Source organism: Prosopis cineraria, unplaced genomic scaffold (genome assembly GCF_029017545.1).
Source record: "Prosopis cineraria cultivar Desert tree isolate PC_DT_omini unplaced genomic scaffold, ASM2901754v1 PC10, whole genome shotgun sequence".
Classification (NCBI taxonomy): domain Eukaryota; kingdom Viridiplantae; phylum Streptophyta; class Magnoliopsida; order Fabales; family Fabaceae; genus Prosopis; species Prosopis cineraria.
This window is the reverse complement of record NW_026555341.1, coordinates 30,719,324-30,743,290: the sequence shown is the minus strand read 5'-3', so window position 1 is coordinate 30,743,290 and position 23,967 is coordinate 30,719,324. Positions and strand designations below refer to the sequence as shown.

Sequence of the window (23,967 nt, the reverse complement as noted above, 5' to 3'; positions counted from 1 at the left end):
CCAAAAAGGAAACAAAAGGCCCTTAACAATCTGTTGGAGGCGCAGGATCATTTACAATATTTAAGACTAAAAAATTTTTTGGTGAGTAGCATTCTAAATAAAATTATACATAAAAATTATGAAGATAGAATTAATAGATTTAGTCTAAAATAATATCATCAAATTCTAAAGCATAAATTAAAAATAAAGAATAATTCTTTTTCAGTAATACAATCCTGAAATTGAATAATACTAATAAAACGATATAGATTGATCAAGATTTTTATAGCTCAATGAATGTAATCATCTCAAGTACTAGTATAATTAGATAGAATCCTTTCAAAGAATTAACACAAAAATAATAGATTTCAATTTAAATCTAGGAGGGCTTTATCAGAATGAATAATAAACGTGGACACATAGTCTGCGAGGGTGAATAACCAATCAAGCGTAGTCACACAATCCATGAGAATAGTAACCAATCAGGCATAGCTGGAAGCCACGAAACAAGCATAGCAAAAAACACGAATTAAGCGTAGGCATGAAGCTCATAAAAACAAGCATGAGTATAGTGCTCACGAATACCATCCCTCCAATTCATGTGCATTAGCCTTTGCACGAGACTATCACTTCCTATAAGTATCCTCCTATAGCTAGGTGAATCATAACGTGCGAGGAGTTAACGGAACTGCTGTTAACATTCAGCATTTTGAACTTAATCCTCCTAAGTAAAATTAAACACGTATGAAGAAAGAAAACAATTTCAAAATTTTTTTCAAACACTATTCGACTTTCATTTTTCATCATTACTTGTCAATCAACACAAACTATAAGTAAACTTAACATATTTCCATTAATAAAACAATTATTAGAAAAATATGATAAATAAGAATGTTTGTAAAATTTATAAAGGATTAATAGTAAAATATTAAATAAACAGATTTTATAAACAATTTACTAAAAAATTATTCAAAACGCTACCTACTTACCTGAATTTTCAAAAATCTTATAGTCAGACTCTATCAATTTCTTGCTTCATTCAATGATGCTCTAAATTAATCTAACATGTAAACCAACAGATTTTATATCACTATGATTTCTCTTCTAAATATAAGTAAATAAAATTAACATTCAAACCACTCAATTATTCGTTAAATTTTTCAATAAACACATAACCACAAATAATGTTTTTCATAATTAAATTTCTTTGCCAATTTCAAGTTAAACTCAACTAAATAGTATTTAAATCAATCATGCTTCTCACCATAATTTAGAGAATTTGAAAAAATATCTTTAAGCAAAGCTTTCTTAATGGGTATTCTATCAAACACCTTACATGCATAAACTTTCAAGTTTTAACACTAAATTTTTCTCTTCAAATCTCTCCCCACATTTCTTCCAACAATTCTACAACACCAATACTCCAATAAATCCAGCTTATTCATGAAGTCACACAATCATAGAAATAGAGAAAAATAATTCTTCTTTTTTTTTTGTTATAGCCATTAGTTTTGATCACACACATGTATTCAGCAAACAGAGGCACAATTAGCAACTTCAACTATTAAAATTCCCACATACCAAATTAATAACAAGTAGTTTAAACCTTCAGACATGAACCTATAATGATAAGGAAGAGGAAGAGAAAGAAGTGGATCGAAACAGAAGAAGGAAGAATTCACTCACTAACAACTGCACCCACAGCGACGCACGAAAGGAGGAGAAGCAAGATTGAAGTTTCCAATCACCCACAGCTCCAGCGACGACAACAGAAGAACAGGAGCTGAGAGGGAAAGATGTTTCTGTTCAGACACCTAGAAGATCGTCGGCGATGTTGAAAATGAACACACGCATGGCTGTCAACTTAAAATAGAGGCAGCATTAAGAAACGACAAACTAAGAAATTCAACAACTACATGCTCTCTCTTAGTAAAAAAACATAAAATAGTAGCTAGCACACACCTCACGGACTCATGTTGACACAGATCAGCACGAAGACAGGGAAAGGAAGTCAGCAACTGAACTTCAATATGGCTGGAAATATGAATGAAAAGGATGAAGCAACAGCAGCAAAAACGATCTCATACCACAACGAACTAAGAAGGTTTATAAGAGTAAAGCAAATAAACTGACTTGGAGTGTCTAGAGGAGTGTATAATGGCGGTGGAGAAATGAAAAAAATGCTCTTTTTTTCATTTCGCATAAGAAAGTAAAACAGATCAAAAGGATTTTTGGAAAAATTACAAAATAAGCAAGAGAAAACACAAGAAAAGGCACGATAGTATTACAACAAAGTATACAAGATTTTCCTACAATTTTAAAACTAAACTTTTGCCCAAAAAATTTGAACTTTAGATCCTCAAGAAAATTTCTAGCATGAGTCCCTTTAAACTATCAATTTCTACTTACTATAAAATTTATTTAAATAAAGTATCCATTGGGAGAATTTTTGTTCAATTTAAAATTTAGGGTCATTAAAAATAACTTTATGCCAAATTCTTTAGATGTGAATTTTGGCTTATAAAGTTGCTTTATTAGAACATGTTATTTCTAAAGATTGTATTTAAGTGAACCTAAGTGAAGTAGAAGCAATGCAGAATAGGCCACAACTAATGACAGTCATAAAAATTCAGAGATTCTTGGACCTTATAGGGTATTATCATCGTTTTGTTAAGGATTGCTCCAAGATTGCTTCTCCATTGATGATACTAACCTAGAAGAATGTGAAATTTGAATGGAATGATAAGTATGAGGTGAATTTTCAAAAGTTGAAGGAATGTTTAACTTTTGCACTAGTTTTAAGCTTACCATCAAGCTCTGGAAGGTATGCGTTTATTATAATGCTTCTCATATAGGTCTGGATTATGTCTTAATGTAACATGGACGAGTTATTGCTTATGCCTCAAGAAAAACTTAAGAAGCATGAGCAAAACTATCTAATACATGATTTAGAATTGGTTGTGGTAGTGCTTACTTTGAAGATTTAGCACCATTATCTAAATGGAAAAAATATTGTATTTTAGGTTTTGGTGGTAGTTGGGATTGCCATTTGGCCTTGGTTAAGTTTGCTTATAATAATGTTATTAAGTAGCTCGATACGAGGTACTCACTATATAGCAAATGGTATAGATTCCCTATTGGATGGTTTGGTATTAGTGATGTTAAGCTTTTGGGACCAGATCTAGTACAAGATGTTATTTAAAAAGTGAAAATAATTAGAGAAAGATTGGTAAGAGTGCAGAGTTGACAAAAGTCTTATGTTGATAATCGTCGTCAGGATTTAAAAATTATGATTAAGGATAAAGTATTTCTTAATGTATCTCCTATGATAGGAGTGATGAGATTTGGAAAGAAAGGTAAACTGAACCTAAGGCATATTGGTCCATTTAATATCTTAAAGAGGGTTGGTATAGTTATTTTGGCATTATCGTTTCATTTCTCGAGTATTCATCCAGTGTTTCATATATCGATGCTGCAAAAATATTTATATGACCTTTCTCATGTGATAGAGACTTAATAGATTCAATTAAATTCAAATTTTCCATATAAAGAACTCCCTGTTACCATTCTTGATAGACTAGTGAAGAAGCTACGATTGAAAGAAATTGCTTTGATGAAAGTGTTATGGTATAACCAGCCTCAAGAAGAAGCTATATGGGAAGTCAAAAGTGATATGGCACAGAGTCTGAATGGAAAAATGCACTTTTGTTTATTTTCAAAACTTAGCTGCTTATTACACTAGATCCATGGCCTATTTATGCTAGAGTCATGGCCAAACGAAATAGAAATGAAACAGAAGAATTAAAACAGGGGTTTCACAGGTTACAAATGGGTTTTGAATGCTTTTAAATGGGGAACATTTTTAAGGCATGAATAGACGTTTCTAAGGCTTCAATGCAGTAACTTCATCAGCTTTCGTTTCTGCCGTTTTCTATTTCATCCTCCCCAAGGTCGATGGAACTCACCCTCAAGTCAAATTCGACATCATGATCAATGTAAGAAGATAGATAAGCAAAACTAAAGGTGGCAGATACACCATAAGAACCAGGTAATTCAACCTTTTAAGCATTGTTATTGATCTTTTGCACTATCTTGAATGGACCATAAGCTCTTGGGGATAACTTGGAATTTGGCTGTTCAGGAAATTGTTCCTTTTGTAAATGTATCCAAACTAAGTCTCTTACCTTAAAAGTCTGCTGTCTTCAACGCTTGTCATATTGAGCCTTGTATCTCAAATTTTGCTTTTAGATTCGCTCACGGACTTGGTCATGCAACTTCTTAATTTCCTTAGCCTTTTGGTCAGCATCAGAGCTACATTGCTACTTATCAAGTGAAGGGGTCAAGTTTAGTAGACTAAAGGGACGAGTGCCATAAACAACTTCAAACAGACACTTCCCAGTTGGTTGGTTGACAAAGTTATTATAAGCAAACTCAACTTGAGCAAGAATGAGATCCCACTGCTTCAAATTCTTCCCCACAAAACTGTGAAGAAGATTACCAAGAATCTTATTTATAGCTTCAGTTTGACCATTTGTCTAGGGATGACTAGTGCTGCTAAACTGGAGCTTAGTTCCCATCTTCTTCCATAGCGTCCTCCAAAAGTGGCTAAGAAACTTCATATCACAGTCAGAAGTGATAGTTTTATGAATGCCATGAAGATGCACAATCTCCTTAAAGTACAAGTCTACTACTTGAACAGCATCATTGGTCTTCTAGCATGGAATGAAATGGGCCATGTTTGAAAAATGATCTATAACTACCATGACAGAATCTTTTTGCCTTTGAGTTCATAGTAAACCCAGAATAAAATCCATAGTTATATCTTCCCAAGGTGCTTCTGGAATTGGCAGAGGCATGTATAATCTAGTATTCTTACCCCTGGGTTTAGCCAAATGATAAATTCTACATCTCTGTATATTCCTGTTGACATCCTATTCCAGTCGAGGCCAGTAAAAGTTCTCCTTCACTAGATCAACTGTTTTATCCCATCCAAAATGTCCAACTAATCCACCATCATGTGCTTCCCAATTTATGTTTATCTCAAAGAACCCTGTGGAATGCATAGGGTTTTGCCTCAAAATAGAAACCCGTTGTGTTTATAGAACTAATGGAAAGGTTAATTTACAGTTGCTTCCCATACTCCATGAAAATCAAGATCATCCTAGTACAATTGTTTGATAAGGTCAAACCCAACAACTTTAGTTTGTAGTGTTATAAGTAGCATATGTTGATGGCTAAGAGCATCAGCTATGGAGTTCAAATTTCCAGCCTTATTCTTGACAAGGAATGGATAAGATTGTAAAAGTTCACTCTAATGGGCATGTCTGCGGCTGATCTTCTGCTGGGAATTCAAATACTTGAGAGCCTCATGATAAAAAAAAAGTATGAACTCTTTATTCAGGAGATAATGACTCCAATATTGGAGAGCTCAAACAATAGCATAAAATTCTTTGTCATAGGTAGAATACCTAAGCTTGGCATCATTGAGCTTCTCACTAAAAAAGATAATGGGATGGCCTTCCTGGCTTAAGACAGCACCAATACCAGTGTTAGAAGCATCACAGCTAACTTCAAACACTTGGTTAAAATTAGGAAGAGCTAGGACTGGAGCTTCGATCAACTTCTTCTTAAGCTCCTCTAAGCTTTTCTAAGCTTGCTCTGTCCACTGAAACTTCTTTCCTTTAGTACAATCTATAAGTGGTGTAGCAATAGAGCTACAATTGTAAATGAACCTCCTGTAGAAAGAAGCTAATCTGTGGAAGCTTCGAACCTCTTAGATAGATTTTGGAATTGGCCAGCTGTCAATGGTTGCAACTTTGCTTGGATTAACATGAACACCCTCTGCGGTCATGATGTAACCCAGGAGCACAACTTCACTAGTGAGGAAGGTGCACTTCTTGAGATTTGCATAAAGCTTCTATTCATGCAAGGCTTGAAAAACATGCTGCAAGTGATCTAAATGTTCTTCTTGATTCTTGCTATAAATAAGAACATCGTCAAAGTACATAACAATAAATTTTCTAATGAAGGGTCTCAATACCTGATTCATCAGGCATATAAATGTGCTAGGGGCATTTATTAACCCAAAAGGCATCACATTCCACTCATATAAGCCATCTCTGGTCTTGAAAGCAGTCTTTCACTCATCTCCTAGCCGAATTCTAATTTAGTGGTACCCACTACGAAGGTTAATTTTAGAGAAAGTAATGGCACCATGCTAGTCTAGCATATCATCAAGTCAAGGTATTGAAAATTGATACTTAATAGTGATCTTGTTGACAGCTCAGCAATCAATGCACATTTTCTAACTCCCATCCTTCTTAGGTACTAGAAGAACAGGTACATCATAAGGGCTGATACTTTCTCGAACTAACCTTTTCTTCAACAACTCTTTAACTTGCCATTGGACTTTGGCATGTTCCTGGGGACTCATCCTATAAGTAGGCTTGTTAGGAATGACTGCTCCTAGAATGAAGTCAATAGTGTGCTGTATGTCTTACATAGGAGGCAACCCTTATGATATCTCATTAGATATTACATTTGGAAATTTTGACAATAGTGGAATGACTCCTGATGGATTGGCCGACTCATTATTCATCTCAAGCATTAAAATAAAGCTCATCATTTGGGCTTCAGACTTTAACATCTTGAATTCCTCTTTAGTCATCAAAGACACTAATGGCTTAGAGACACTAGATTCCCTTGAAGATTAGCTAATCTCGTTGGGTGGTAAAGGTGCTAGTATGAACTTGACACCATCTTTTGTAAAAGAATAGGTATTTGCTCACTCGTTGTGCATAGTATATCGGTCATATTGCCATGGCCTCTCCAAAAGAAGGTGGCATGCATCCATAAGAACAACATCACATAAAACTTTATCACAATATTGATTCTCAATAGAAAAGGTCACAAGGTATTGTTTAGAAACTTTTATCTCATTTCCTTTGTTGAGCCAGTGAAGCTTGTAAGGTTATAGATGATCTTATATTGGCAACTTCAATTTCTCCACCATGTAGTTAGATACTACATTTTTACAGCTTCCACTATCAATGATGACATTACAAACTTTTCCTTGGGTTATGCAACGAGTGTGAAAAATGTTACGTCATAGCCAAAGTTCTTCTTTGACTATAGTTGTATGCAGACTTCATCTAAGCACCAATGCTTCTCCCTGATCAGCAGGCGTGACCTTTTCATCATATACGAGATCAGTGCCATAGAACTCAACGTCCTCCTCATCTTCTTTAAGTACCTCATACTCTAGTCCTTCCCTAATGGTGACAACCTTTTGAGTAAGATAGTCCGCAGCAATGTGGCCAAATCCTTGGCATTTAAAGCATTTAATTACTTTAGAGCTAGATTCCTTAGCAGCATTAGATAGTGGTTTGTGCATAGTGGTAGATTACGGCTTGCTTGAGGAGTTAGTCTATTGAAATTCTGCCTTACAGCCTTTAGGATAACCCCTAGAGGACAAAGGTTGGAAAGTGGATCTCTTGGGTGTCTGCTTCTCAACACACATGGCTAAATGGATGATATCATCCAAGGTTCAATAGTGCTGAAGCTGGATTGGATGACTGATATTTGTGTTTAAGCCTGTAAGGTATCGGGCTATTGTTTACTCCTCCTTCTCCTGAATGTTACACTTCATCATGAGCTGTTCAAATTCTCTAATATATTCTTCTACAGATAAAGAAGATTTTACAACTAGATAAAATTACCCTGGTAGTAATGATCTTGTAGAAATTTCCTGGTGCTCTTGTGCTTTCCCTCATGTTCCCACTTTCTTTTGAGGTTTTTCCACCAAATAGAAGCATGTTTCTTAAGTTTGAGGGCGATAATTTTGACTTTCTGTGCATCTGGAATCTCCTTATATTCAAATACTTGTTCAACAATTTGCAGCCAATCTACAAACTCATCTGGCTAGAGTCTTCCCTCAAATTTAGGAATGTCTACCTTATGTCATTAGGGTAGAATTGTTGTTATCATGGACGGTAGTGGTTGTCAATGGATGATGAACTGTTGCTTCCTGAATCTCCCTCTAAGTTTTCTCTGTTGTTATTTAATAGAGTTCGCTACAATTCCACAGTGGTTTCCAACTCTCGTATCCTACATCTCATCTCTTCCATCTCAACCTCATGCATATGCCATTTTGGATAGGTGTCAAGGCTAGGGATATTGGAAAGATTGGCGTGCAGATGGAAATGTTGAAAGGATATAGGGGTAGAATGGAATTTTTAGAAAGGATAGGGGCAAAATGGGAATTTTTAACAGTCTAGGGGTAAAATGGAGATTCTAGAAGAATGAGGGTTAAATGACAATTTATGGAAAATATAGGGGTCAAAATGGAATTTAGGTAAAATAAAGGGGCAAAAGTGTAATTTAGGAAAGTTTAGGGGAAAAATGGAATTAGGGTCATATGAAATTTCATAAAATTAAGGGGTTAATATGGAATTATGGAAATATTTAAGGAAAAAATGTAATTTCTAAAAATGTAGCTGACTGTGTATAGTGACGCGGCTACAGTGACATATGGTAACGATTGATTGGCTAACCTGTCGTTGACCGGTCAGAGAGATGATGTGGCTAATGACGTCATTGTCTTCTACCTTCGATTGGCGCATGCGGCACATGGGAAGACGGCGATGACACATGGGATTCAGGCAACGGGACGTGGAGGTACGTGTATGACGTTTTCGGTGACAGGGGACCTCTTATTCCATGTTTTCGAACCTCCTGAGCACGATGGTGACATTAGTTTCTAGAGAAAATGTCTGAAATGTAGGATTCAAACAGGTCAAGGACTCTTTCTCCGAGCTGCTCTCCCGTCTAACGTAGTTCCTCAACTCTACCTCACTCTTTCACTCTCTGGACCAGCTTTGATACTAAATTGGCACAGAGTCTGAATGGAAAAATGCACTCTTATTTATTTTCAAACTTAGCTACTTATTACACTAGATCCGTGGCCTATTTATACTAGAGTTATGGCCAAATGAAACAAAAATGAAATAGAAGAATTAAAATGGGGGTTTCACAGGTTACAAATGGGTTTTAAATGCTTTTAAACAAAAGAATTAAGGCATGAATGGATGTTTCTAAGGCTTCAATGCAGGAACTTCATCAGCTTCTATTTCTGCCATTTTCTATTTCATGATATCATACAAAGTATCCATACCTATTTGAGAATTGAGGTAAGCATAAATTTAAATTCGAAGGACCAAATTTCTTAAGGAGGAAGAATGTAATAACCCAAAAACTTTAGTCAAACAAAAATTTATGCTTAGCTAATTTCAAGAAAGAGTATTGGTTTAGTGCGAGTCACATTGAGACCACTTTTATTAGCTCACGGGTTCGATTCTTATGATGCAAAAGAAGGAGTTTTATTATTTTTTTCATTTTAGCTTTATCAAAATTACCATTATGCCCTCAACTCCATTAGCTTTATGTTCTTCTCCTAAATTCATTTCTTTTTGAACTTCTAGCGATAAAGAGAAGTCTAAACATCCAGAAACTTTGTCCTCTATTTTTCTCCTTATTCTCCTTCCTTTCTCCACCATCTTTAATGTCGCTGGCATGGTTGTGAGTGAGCACGTCGTTCGCCATTTGTATGAGGTCCAGATCGCTGTTCTTACCCTTCCTTGCTTTTTGTTGCCTTTTGCTTAGCTTCACTGATTGTTATTTAGTTCGTCTATCATCAAAAATTATGCTGGCCAAAGTCCCTCTCTTTCGTTTCCAACTGTCTTTGGCAAAGGAGGGTGCTCGTTGCCACCTTGTAACATTCAGGTCTTTCACTGTTCTTCTCGTCTTCATTTGTCTTTACCACTCGCCATTTGTGTTTATGCTGTGGGTGGGTGTGAAAGCTAAATCCTGGCATTCGGGTACTATTCGTGAGTCCTTTGCATCTTGATCTAGTTTTGTTGGCTTTACTCTTCTTTTTGTGTGTGTGTCATACAAGAATTTCTTCCCTGTTCTGCTATAAGTCCCATCTCTTTCCTTTTCCCTGTCAATATTGAGGATTAAGGTGAGAAGCCTTGAGCTATCCTTCTTGATGATTCTATGCATGGGTGTTTGAATGGATGATTAAATTTTCTAAGTGTGTCTCTCTTTGTTGAATATATGTGCGTGGGTATATTAAACAAAAAAAATTGATTGATCACTTTTCTCTATTTCTATGGCTGTGTGACTGTGTGGATGAGCTAGATTTATTTGAATATTAGTGTTGTAGAACTGTTGGAAGAAATTTAGGATGAGATTTGAAGAGGAGAATTGAGTATTAAAAACTTGTAAATTCATCAATGCAAGGTGTTTGATAAAATGTTCATTAAGGGAGTTTTGTTTGATTATATATTTCTTGTTGAAATTTTATTAATTATGATGAGAAGAATGATTGGTTCAAATGCTATTAAGCTGAGTTTAAGTTGAAGACTGCAAAGGAATTTGACTATGAAAATATTCTTTGGGGATATATGGTTGTTGAGAAATTGTTGGTTAAGATTATGGATTTTTTTTTTTCTCTTCCTCTTATCTACTATGAGTAATGTGAAGTTGGGAGGTGATTTTCATTAGGTATTAAAGTTGATTTATGTTGAAGAACAAGGCTGATCAATTTAAATGCTTGTTGACATTGAAAAAAATTATGAAAAACGACTGGAATAAGATTTGGATAAAAGGACCTCGGTTTGTCAGTTAAATAATTCATGCTTGCAAAATGTTGATACAATATTTGAGAAAGGTGGTTGAGGTTTATTTGTGGTATCTCTTTAGAATTTTGGATTCAAGTCTTGAATAATAAAGTTTATAAATGTATAACAATAGTGTTACTTGGGTAATAGGTATATAAAGGCCAAATATCGTCACTAAAAGACTAGTTGAAAGTAAGTTATATATTTGGAGACTCTACAAGTAAGTGAATAGCATCTTAGTTAACTTATCAATAAATGTCTTTCATTGAAATAATTTTTTTATGCATATTATTTTTATTAACAACTATGATAAATATCAGTTAACTTGTTAATTAAATAATCTTATTTTCTTTTAGAGATCATAGAATAATGTTAAGGGATAATTAAATTGTGATTTGCGTTAGTATTTTTCTTAAGTGATATGCTTTTAAGTTTGATGAAAGCGTTCTTATTTATTTAATTCTAGAAATTGTTGGCCATTTAACAAATGCAAGAATGAAAATTATTTATGAAATTTTATTTTGATAACTATCAAATTGAAGTTTAATATGATTTATGTGATTTTGGTATTGAGAATGAAAATTGCATTCTAGAAATGTCTATTTTCCTTGCATGTTCAAAAAGTGATTTTTAAGAGGACTTTAAGCAGAATAATGCCGCTAACGGTAGTTTTATTAGCCCATAGCACCTTGGACACTAACTAGTTGGTTTAAATTTCATGAGCATTGCACTCACGTTGGTTATTCATGAGTCTTATATCTACGTTTGATTTCATGGCTTTGAGCCGCGTTTGGTTAGTATTACTCTTGTGGATTATTTGTTCATGTTTGCTTCATAGCTCAGGTTGCTTTTGGTTATTTACCTTCATGAACTGTGTGTTGACATTTGTTTTCTTAGCATAAGCCGCCTTTGATTATTTTACTCTTGTGCACTGTGTGTTCATGTTTTGTTACTTATTCTGCAAAGTCCTCAAAATATTAGCTTTCAATTAATTTGTAAATACACACTTCATTGATTTTATTTAATAAAGGATATTATTTTTATTTATTACTCAATTTATTTTATTTTACAAGAGCAAAGTGTTTAGGCTGTTTTGTTATTATTAATTTAATGGTTTAGTATTTTTGAAGTTATATGAAATTTCTTAATCTTCAAGTTCATTATTATATTATATTGATTGTTCTCGGCTTATATATTTAAATTTTCAATACTTGCAGTCAGTAAGTTTGCTACTTTTATTCAAATATGTATAAATTATAGTCCTTTAGCATATCAGAATCAAGTAATTTTAATTCATTCACGTTTTATTATTATGATTGATATTTTTAGATTTTATGAAGTATTATACTAAATTATTTTCCTTTCAATTATTTTGTACAATGATCAATTTTATTTTGCTCTTTTAACTTCTATTTTTAGGAATGTTATTCAGTGAAAAAATATTTTGATCTCAAATTCATTAGTTGACATTGAACCTCCTGCCGATCATTAAGGGGCTTACAACTATGCTGAGTGAATATTTATCTTTCAGAATGCCTTTTCTTTTGATGTAAAAAATTAAATGATGTGTTTTATTTTAAAATTATATTTTAGGTGCTCCACGTTAACTATAGACAGGATCTTAATTTTATTTTTATCTTTTTATATTGACTGTCTGCTATTAGAGAACGTAGTTCCAAACTGTTGAATGCATATGGTAATATTTTTTATTGTAGAGATTTCAAGAGATTCTATTTTCAGGAAAGGTTCTATTAAATTTTTTATAAAAATATTGAAACTTTCATTGTAACAAATACTATTAGGGATGTCATAATTTCAATATAAATCTAAGTATGTTTTGAAAATTGAAAAATTTCTCAATTTGATATTTAAGGAATGTGTGATATGGTTCATATCTCGTGCCAGTCACCCATCATTTTTGGAGCGTGACAAATGTCCCTTGACAAAAGGCAGACATGTTCTAATTAAGTTCTCTCTGCATACAATCGTTAGGAATCCTAACTCCAAGGACCCAAACATCTACTTAAAAGATCATCTAATGTGTCTTAAAATTTATTCGAGTCATACGGAATCATTTTTTTATTTTCAAAAAATGTAAATAAATAACAACTAAAATCAAATGTTATTACTTTCGTCCGAAAAAAAAAAATCAAAATGCTATTACACACTGATGTAATCTTAATTTTAACTAAAAATAGAGGAGCGGTATCCGTTTGACGGTTTGAGAATGTGATGAGTTATGTGGAAGTTAAAAAGCCGCCAAGGTTGTTACTTCTTATTTTGGGCTTCTCAAGGTACAAATGTTGCAATTAAATAATTAAATAAATGGGAGGGCAAATAAATGTTTGATTTTATTTTTATAAGATACTATTTTTTTGGGTATTTTATTCATGTATTCTTTAATTTATCATAACTAAAACAATCTGTAATAAATATGGACACATTTTTCAAGCAAATTCAAATGTTAGTTTTTAGGTGAATCTCTTTCATTATATTCAATTCTTACTGGTAAAATATTTATAAGACACTTTTTAAAAAGATTCGACATTTTAAAATATAAGACATTTTAATAAAAATAAGGTTTCATTAATAATATTTTTCAAAAATTACTCTTTTCATGTATTATTTTTGCATTTTTATATTTTATATTTTCATATTACCATGGCATTCAATTTCATATTTTTATAAGACCTTATAGTTGAATCTTTTTTTTTTTTTTGGTTCACTAACGTGCCTACCTGATCATGTTCGTAGATGTGCCAAAGAATCGGCCCTTTGATAAATTGAAAAGTCGGATCTAAATGCCCAGTATTGTTATTCCCTGCATTGCCCCACATGTAGAAGTCGGATCCCACTTCCTTTTTCAAAAAAATCTGCAGAAGTAAAGCAATGTCGTAAATTTTCCTCTGATGAGCTTCAGTTTCTTTTCTACTCATTTTTGGGTGATACGCTGTTTTAAAATACCCGAACATATATCAAAAAACCCATATATCTAAGGCCATAGTTGAGAAAATGTTGTTAGGAAAGTCATCGGTAATTGTAACCAGAAAGTGAAGTTGAATGAAAAGCTTAATTTATATTGTTCTTCTTATTAAGTTTGGAAAGTCACATAAATTACCTTTTCAACTGTTTGACTCACATGATAATGAACCGCTCAACCTCACACAATCAGATTTATGGGTCCGGCTCCTATCACTGACACTGTGGGCCCGGGCTGCAAATACTATATAAGCTTTGTTGATGATCATTGTAGATGTGTTTAGGCTTATCCATTAAAATTTAAACATGAAGCACTAGAAGCCTTTAAACATTTCAAGAATATTGCTGAAACTTTCTTTGAAAGAAAGATTAAAGCCTTCGCAGTGATTTTGGTGGAGAATTTAGGATATTTACCTCTTTGCTTACTCATCATGGAATTGTTTCACTCATATCCTTATCCCTCTCAACTAATAGTAGGGTTGAAAGAAAGCACAAACATACAACAAAAACAACAACAACAACAAGCCTTTATCCCACTAGGTGGGGTCGACTACATGAATTGCAAGACGTCATTGTGCTCTATCATTTATCAAGCTTTTAGAAATATTATTAATTAACAGATCGCGTTCAATAACTTTCAAAAGTGTTCTCTTAGGCCTTCCTCTACCTCTCTTAATCGGACTCAAAGTTATATGTTCCACTCTTCTCACCGGTGCCTCCTTTGATCTTCTTTGTACATGCCCAAACCATCTCAACCGATTTTCTACCATTTTTTTCTCAATAGGTGCCACCCTCACTTTTTCGTGTACGTGCTCATTTCGAATTTTATCTTTACGTGTATGTCCGCACATCCATCGTAACATTCTTATCTCTACTACTCTAACTTTATGCTCTTGCTGTCCCGTTAGAGCCCAGCATTCATTACTATATAACATTGCCGGTCTGATAGCAGTGCAATAAAACTTTCCTTTAAGTTTATTAGGCATCTTACGGTCGCAAATAACTCCTTTAGCTTTGCTCCAATTAAACCACCCAGCTTGAATTCTATGTAAAATATCTCCACTAATTTCGCATTCATTTTGAATAATGGCTCCAAATAAAGAAAGCACAAACGTAAATTGTAAAAATGGGATTAAGTCTTCTAGCTTAAGCTAATATGCCATTGATATCGTTCTACTTAGTCCATTGAGAATTTTTCTGAGTTAGATTCAAGAAACAATAATATTTAACAAGACAACTAAATTGGCATGTTTGTCACCCTGACAGATGAGTTTCAATTCTACGGATAGTTGTCCCCCATCGCACTTTCATGCATGTCATTTTTTTTTTTTTGGGATTCACATCGGAAAACTTCATCAATGTCATTTTATCTACATATAGAAGTCGCTATTTGTAATCAAGAGAGAGTTTGTCCCTAGACTCTCTGACTTTCTATATTATTTAGCCTATAAATCAATTTAACTTTTATTGTTTTAGTTCTTTACATTGCATTTTGTCTTTTAAAAATTGACTAATTTTCATATACCTGAATAATTACATTTATATTTATTAATTTATATGGCTACCATCAAAAGTTATCCATGCAAGCGTATTTTAACATTTCTATCTCCTCTTTGAATGGTAAGAACAAAATTAATAACTATGATAAATTTAAAGGACCAAATCAACAAAAATTAAACTTAAAAAAGACCAAATTAATAATTAAAGCAAATTTGAAGGGACTGAAAGTTTTATTATTTATGTTTCATTATAAATTATATATATATATATATATATATATTTGAAGAGAAGCTTCGCAAAAGTAAGTTCAAATTTGTATGAATCACAGCATTTTATATAACATCACAAAAAAACATAGCTTACACACCCTTTCATTATCATAGCATAATGAAGTACAAGTGATTATATTTGTATCGAAAGCATTCACATGAAAGTAAGTTTAACACACAGTCACTGCAAGTAGAAAGTTTTACCTGAACCTTGTTTTTGATATATCATATCGTCCAAGTAGCATGGATTTAAAACTTCAAACCATGTTTCCCAAGCTTTTCCTGAGTCATAAGATTAAGACGATCGATCATGTCATCTGTGAGGAAATTCTTAAAATCTCCAACTTGACCACGTCTAAAGTAAGTCTTGTTCTCTATCCCATACCACCACTTTTCCACTCTTGTTCACTTCCAAATTGCTCAAATTCTCAAAACTACAAAGCTTCAATATGTTTTCCATAACATTATCATTCTCTTCATCCTTAGAAAAACCACACCCTATAAACTCAGCTAGGTTTTTCAAAGCTTTGACTGGCTCAACTTTCAACTCCTCATACCTCAAAAACATTATCTTCTCTGGCCTCTCCAATATGATTCCAAAATGGCCCATATCCGATTGTTCCTTGACAAAACTTCTCAAAAGAATCCTCAATCTTAACTTGCCCTCGGGATTCTGCTCTCAAGTTGTTCGCAAAATGCCATGTCGAGACAAACAGATCCTTAGGGTTTCTACACAAATACACAATCTTACACTTTGATCGCTTCACAGACTCAGGCAACAAAACAAATGGGAGATGGCTTGCCAAGAGTCTTGGTGATGTGAAAGAGCTCAGATCAGGCATAGAAGTGTGGAAGTAGAGGACACTCTCTAAGAAGGGTACAAGATCATGAGGATTAGTGGTGAGAAGAGGATGAAGGTGATGGCAAGTTTGAGTTTGGTCTGAATATGGGTATGGATAATGGATCTTGCGATTGAGAATAGCGAAGCTAAGAGCTTTGAGCCAAGTGGTGCCAGATTTTGGTGATGTAACAAGGAGAATGTCAGAATCATGAGCTTGAAAGTGGTTTTGACAATTGAGTGTTCCTTGCAATTGGGTTTTGGTGAGCCAGAAACCATTGTATTGATGGATTTGGTTGTTGATCAAACCTGCTTCAGTGGGCAATATGGAAATGAGGTCCTTGCATTCTTGGGATAGCTCTTCGTCTTCCATGAGGTACTTGGGAAGAATAGGAAGACTAGAAGGTTTGGACTCTTCTGCTGCCATGGATAATACAGAGATAACAATTAGATAGATATTGATGAAGTGAAGGTACGTAGTAAGATTTGTTGATAGAGTTATAAAATGTTTGAGCGGAAATTAAGGAAATTACAAAAAAACCCGAGGCTTTCCGTACAAGGGAAAACGACAATGGCCAGAGGTTAAGTTCAGAATCATTGGCCATATCTATATTACTACATGTCTTCAAATTTTGGAACCAGATGGTGCTTTATAAATGCATTTGTGAATAAAGATGACACATTTGCTATGTACAACCACTGAAGCACCTGATACATACATACATTCATATATATAATATAATTTTAGTACGGAAATTTTAAATAATTCACTGTAAGTGCTTTTTTATGATTTTAGTGCAACGTAATGTAGTATATCACGCCGTGCTGTACAAAATATGTGCCATTAAGTTAACATACAGTGGTTATGTGAAAGATGCTATGCTAGGTGCGTGTGGTGGAGTCAGTGAAGATGGATAGAAATTTGCCTAACGAGCTTTTGCTGTAAAGCTGGAAATTTCCCAGCTTTGACATTCAAAGATTTGGAACTGTGCAGGAATAGAGGTTTTAAAGCAATTCTAGTTAAATATTGTTAGAAATGGGATGTAACCACTGAAGATGATGGTAGAGGAGGTAAAAGTAATAGAAGAACACCCTATCTTGACTCAAAATCTCAAGATTCACATTTATAAATTATTATCTTTTATAATATATTAGTTATTGAGTCTAATTTTATCGAATATTGAACTTCCCACATTGACTTAGGTCTACTCATACTTAGATAACCTAACAAATGTGTGATTGTGTGGAAGTTATTAACCTCATTACCATAGAGCTGAATATAGATATATGTGTGTGCGCGCGCGCACGCAATATCCTTTCTAATGCATCATCCTTAGAGCTACTAACCTTTTATGTAGAAATTGGCTCTTTCTTTTAATTTTGTGTAAGGGAAGCAATAGTATAGCTAATAACATGGCAAGGAAAGCCCGTGACTTTTAATTGAGTTTTGCACCTTAGGTCATTCCCCCCCCCCCATTGCTAGAGGAAGTGAATGATTAAGCAATAGATTAAAGGGTAAATCTGCCCTAGAATTTTCTTACTAGGTGCAACCAGTATCATTAATTTTTCATTGGTTCAATGTTATCCTGGTTTTAAAAAATGATTCAATATAGCCTTATATTAATACTTGACCGTTTGCTGGACGATTCTAACGTAGGTTAAAGGTCAAGTTTTCCCAAAAGTTTTTTCGAAAAAGTAATAGGTATTCTAAACTTTCAGTTAATGAAATATTTTTGGGTTATCAATGTATAATTCAACAATCCAAGCATTCCAATGCAAAAACATTGTTCGTATTTCAAAAATTTCACGTGCTACAGGCCTTGCCTGAGATTAACTAACTATACACAAAGCTACTCTACCCAAGCATTCCACGGACTCATAAATATATTATAGATTCATTACGCTGATAGATTTATGAAATGTTTGAGTGGAAATTAATTAAGGAAATTGGGAAAAAAAACAAAAAAACCAGGCTTTCCCTACAAGGGAAAACGACAAAGGCGAGAGGATAAGTTCAAAATCATTGGCCATTATCTATATATGTCTTCAATTTATGGAACCTGCAGATGGGGCCAATATATATATATATATATATATTACAGGTTTTAAAGTAGTTGTACTTCAACGTGATTGTATGGAAGCTATTATGACCTCATTACCATAGAGCTGAATATGCAACACCCTTTGTAAGATATCATCCTTGAAGATAGCCACTAGCCTTTTTATGTAGAAATTGGCTTCTTTCTTTAATTTTGTGTATAGCAAAGCTAAGAGAATAGCTAATAACTAACTTGGCTAGGAAAACCATGACTTTAACTCTTGAGTTTCGCATCTTTGATCATTCTCTATCTTAGCTGGAAGAGGTGAATGATCAAGTATAATCAACAATATTATAAAATGTATGTACTTAAATATAAAAAATTTCCATATCAAAGAGATATGAAGTGTCACCCAAAAATAGGGTGTGACTAGTTCAGAATATATGCACAAAAGCCTATATCCTGTAAGCCTTAACTTGAGAAATAAAATTGTTTAAATCATGAACACATTTATCCTAACATTAGACCACTTTTTATGCAAGTTATACAACAAAAGATTTAATAATTTTGTAGAAATTTGGGCAAAACCTTCCCTAAAAATAAAATGTCTGAAAAATTCTATAACTACAATCTACAATGCCAAATCAGCAATATAGAGGTCTACTCCTCAATGATGGACAAGCAGTGCAATGCAAAAGTCAATATCCTAACTATAGTTAATGTAGAGCACTTAGAATTATATTATGAAAATAATGCTAAGCTCAAATTTACATCAAATTGAGATTTATCTTAAATAATTCTTTCAGTTTAGTGTAGCAATAATACCTCTCAATAAACACCTTGAGATGCACGTTCAACTATATCATTTGAGATCAAATTTTTTTGGTAAATAATGTCCCAATTTAAAATAAAGAAAATAAAACAAAGAAATATGAATAGAGCTAACATGAATTAGTTCAAATAATCACTTTGAATAGCAAGAGTGCATGACACATAAATCAAATAATTTTCTGTAGACACTTAATCCAAAAACACATTCATATAATGATAAGACGACAATCAATTTCCACTCTTTATCTACCATGATTGTATCAAACAGTTTAAAAGTTGCATAGCTCATCTCATTATAACGGAATCCATTCATGAGAATAAGCTTATTTGACAAAAGTTAACTAAAAAAGTATTTTCAAAAATATATATATTTTTTAGCAAGACTTTATCAGAATGAATAACAAGCATAAACACAGAGCCCATGAAAGTAAATAACTGATTAAGCATAGCTGAAAGTCACGAAACAAGCATGAATACACAATTCATGTGGGTAAATAACCAATAAGTGAAGCTTAAGCCATAAAATAATCAAGTACGATTAAAAGCTACAAAACAAGCACAGGCACGAAGCCGACAAATAATAACATGAGTGCTAAGCTCTCGCCAAGAGCTAACAAAATTACTGTTAGCAACCAGTATTCTATACTCAATCCCATTAAAATATTTTCAAACATGCATGAAATCCAATTATTGACAAAACACCATATCATCATTTTTTTCAAATGTTGAAATTCACAAAAGAATATTGTTAATCAAGATATTAAAAAATAAATAAAATCAAATAAAATCCTTAATCTAGACTAACCTTTAAACATTAATAATAGAATTAAAATCATATCATGTGTGTGTATAGAAATATGCTCAATCAATATTTTTAGGGGTAAAAATGAATTTTTACTAACAAGTTATCGGATACTATTCACTGACTTGTCCTATTTCCAAATATATAACTGAACCTTAAATGCCACATACCATCTAGTAGTTAGAATAAAACTTCAAATATCATCCTAAAATATATACCAATAAAAGGTAACAGTAGTTTTAAAGGTTTTTTTTTTTTAAACTGTCACACTTGTCTGCCATCAAAACTACACGAGGATCCTAGTTTTTTGATAGACCAAACCTCTGTTTAACAACGCCAATCTATCAAAATCCAAGTTCAATTTTTTAATCACATACAAAAACTATCATGTCAGCAGCACTAACCGACTAAAAAGAAATCACCAATGTCAACACTCCATTCTTCCTTAAATCATGATTTTTTTAATAGTGTGATTATGTTCACTCCTGGCTTCAAATATAAATCTAAAATAAAAACTCAAACTATTTATCAAGCGGCGTTCAAAAAAGCATTTAATGATTTGTGGATGGATGATGAAGAATCTTTGTTAGCTCATAGTCGGAAGGTTTTTCACATGAATAATAGTCAGAAGTAGCTTGATATCCAAAATTTTATATTTCCCATTATATAATGAACTGTAATAGAAAATTGTCAACCTTTGCCTTGTATTCTTTTCTAAGTAATTTCCAGGTACCGATCCACCATATAGCCCCTATCAATTTTAATGACTAAAATGGCATGGATGATAGATATTATTAATATTCATATATTATTATTATTATTATTATTATTATTATTATTATTATTATTATCAATGTCAAAAGAAGAAAACATCTATTTTTCTTTAAAGAGGGCCAAGTTCCTACGATCTCAATTCCACTCTTTTTCATTATTTGTTTAAGTCAACTAATGTTGAACATGCTTCCTTTTCCAAATCTAATACCATGTACTGTATTTTCTTAAAGCCTATTTGGCTGTCTCTATCGTTATTCAGAGAAGAAGACAACCTAAATAATGTTGAAAATTCTATTATAATCAATCAACCATAATTCATATAAATGCTAGAGAAAAACAAAAATAATATTACAGCACACCTTGTGTGCATTCAAAGATCAAACCATACAACAATAAACTTTTTCTTTAAATATCTTCCCCAACAATTGTCTAATCATCCATAATAAAATTCATTATGCTTTTCCAATTCAACTCCCCACCAAGAGTCAATTAAGCTTAAAGAAAACTCAAACACATTTCAGCTTGTTCAAATTCCTCCTCCTGACTCAATCACACACAGCAACAGAACAATGGAAAAAAATTAGAATATCAACTACTTAATCTCTCACACACACGTATCTAACAAGGAAAAAGATTCAAAACTCCTCATAATAAATCAATCACACTAAAGCAAAAGAAGAGAACCTGGTGCCGTGGAAAAAAATGGAGGGGGAGTAGTCGACGACATGACCCACAGAACAAAGAGAAGGATTTCAAGCTCTCTCGAACCAGATCAACAACAAATCAAGAGAGGAGAAGATTCAGGCAACGCAGAGCAGGACGGAGAAGTGCAAGAGTCCAGCATCGATGTCCCACAGTAACGTTAACGGCAGATGCATAGGCGAGCTACTGCTTTGGTCGGCGTCGGGCTGAATGGCAAAGGAGAAGGAAGGACGAGCTCTACTCACCAGCACCTGGACAACGCTAACGAGCAAGAGAGAAGAAGGGATCGACGGTGAAGCAAGAACAGGGAGGGAGTAGAACGACCTTGAACGAACTCTGTACGGTATTGAACTCACAGCTAACTCGGCACTCACGCCGGCGACCAACTGGAATGGAGGAGGCGAGCAGATTATGGAGGGTTGATCAAAGCGTTCTCTCAACTCTTTCCTTAGGTTAAGAGAAATCTCTGTGTGTTTTTTTTATTTCTGACTCTTTTTTTTTTTAATGATGACATAATGGTAATCTTGGGTAAATCAGACGAAATTAAAAAAGTAACTCCCGACTGCAAGGTTTGAACAAAGGACTTGAAGATAGACATTAGCAGAAGCTGCCCCTCAGCCACCAGAACATTTTGATAAACTTATCCCAAAATTGATAGAACTATAATTAAATTATCTAATTATAAATTTTAATTTACTTTATTTTTCCTGAGTCCTTACATGAATCTTCAATGGCAAGATTATTTTACCTAACACAATATCACATTATAAATAAAAAATATAACAAGCAAAATAAATATCTTGGGATATTATATAATTTTTTGGAATTATTTATATTAATAATTGATCACTCTCAATCAACTAAAGTCGACATAAGTAATAGGAATTTTCATTACTTTAGCAAGCAGTTAGGGTTTGAATCTTATTCCTTGTGTATGTAGTAATTTAATCAAAGAGATCTGGCTCTCAATACTTCAGGAGAGATAATTTTTGTTGTGATGGAACTAAATTAATACTCAATTACGCTACATCAGGAGTGGTGCATGTCTTTCCCACCAAAAAATGGTCGCGGCTGATCAATTAACTAATCAATATTATAAAATGCATGTAATTAAATATTGAAAAATTTAACATCAAAGAGATCTGAATCTTCAATGATAAATTATTTTACCCAACATTGTATGACATCATACATAAAAAAATAAATAAAAGGTGAGGATATTGATGATGCGATACACGAAAACCATTATTATGCAAAGACAATGATTAGTGGGGTGACTGGGTCCCAACAAACACAACTCAGAAAAAAAAACACACACAGAGAGAGAGAGAGAATAATGGAAGAACTGGTGCTATATATGGCAATTTGAATTCAAATATATATCCTCTTGATGTGAATTTTTGAACTGATAATTGCATCAATATTTTTTCTTACAATTTTAAAATAATGTAAAAAGGGGCTTCAACGTGCCTATTACTAACCTGCACAGCAACAACACAAGTGTTTGCTTCACATCTTGTACGTATTCAACGTTAGTTATGCTTATCCAATTGAGCTTCTTTATTTGTCTTGCTTGATTTGTCTCCAACACTAGGCATAGATTTGGGGTTCTAATTAGATTTACTTTGAAAAAGGAGCTCAAAATGGACCATCAAGTTGGTATGCGATTGGCCAGATTTTAATTAAGCTAATCTGTTAAAGCCTCGTGTAATCGGATGGGAGTAGTACGAATGTTAATGCGTCTTAATTAATTGCGTAGGAAACTAGATTATTAACTTAGGATAGAGCTATAAATGATTCAAAAGACATTTATAGATAGATTTACTCTTGACTAAAACAAAGCTATTATTGATTGCAATTTAATGATCGAGCGTTGGGAATTAAGATATAGCCAAGGCTAAGGTTGGCTTTGACAATTGTGGATGTTAAAATCGGCTTCCCCTTCACATTTTATTCGTTTCAATTCATCAATATAACCGCACTTAGAGTGAAAATGGACTATTTGATGCCTAGTCATTGACTTGATGATTCTCAACAGCAGAAAATTTGATTTACCACTATTTACTCGACCGCTTGTACATATTTATATATTATAAAACCAAAATCCAAAATATGATTTGTTTTGTATCTTAGACATAATAAGAAGTCGGATCTTACTCACCCTCTAGCTAGCTTCCACGTGACTTACATAGTAAAAAACTATTATCCCTTTTTTTTTAGGTAAGCAGCTATTATCCCTATTATTGGCACCAAGAAATAACGACAAATCTTTGGAAGATTCACGAGATTGATATATTGATTTATGAACCAGCTTATTTAATTTTCATTTTTTTTGTTAAAAAAATTAGATGAGTTGGGTCCTGATACTCATCAATACCTAGACATACTTCAGGTTTAAAAAAAAATGTTTAAAAAGATACTTATAAATTACTCACCAACTAGATCCTCATATCAATAATGAAATTTGAACCAATGACATTGTAGGTTGAGTCAAAATTTTACCATTAAGACATGTGTTGGTGAATAAGCTTTTTTAAAAAAAAAAAAAATTAGACCCCCACCTTGTTTCTGTGTG

The 23,967-nt window shown here is 33.3% G+C and overlaps 1 pseudogene; it reads right to left on the bottom strand.

The window, feature by feature from the left end:
• Window positions 1–15,437: 15,437 nt before the first annotated feature.
• LOC129284574 (cytosolic sulfotransferase 12-like) lies at window positions 15,438–21,967 on the bottom strand (annotated as a pseudogene).
• Window positions 21,968–23,967: the final 2,000 nt, after the last annotated feature.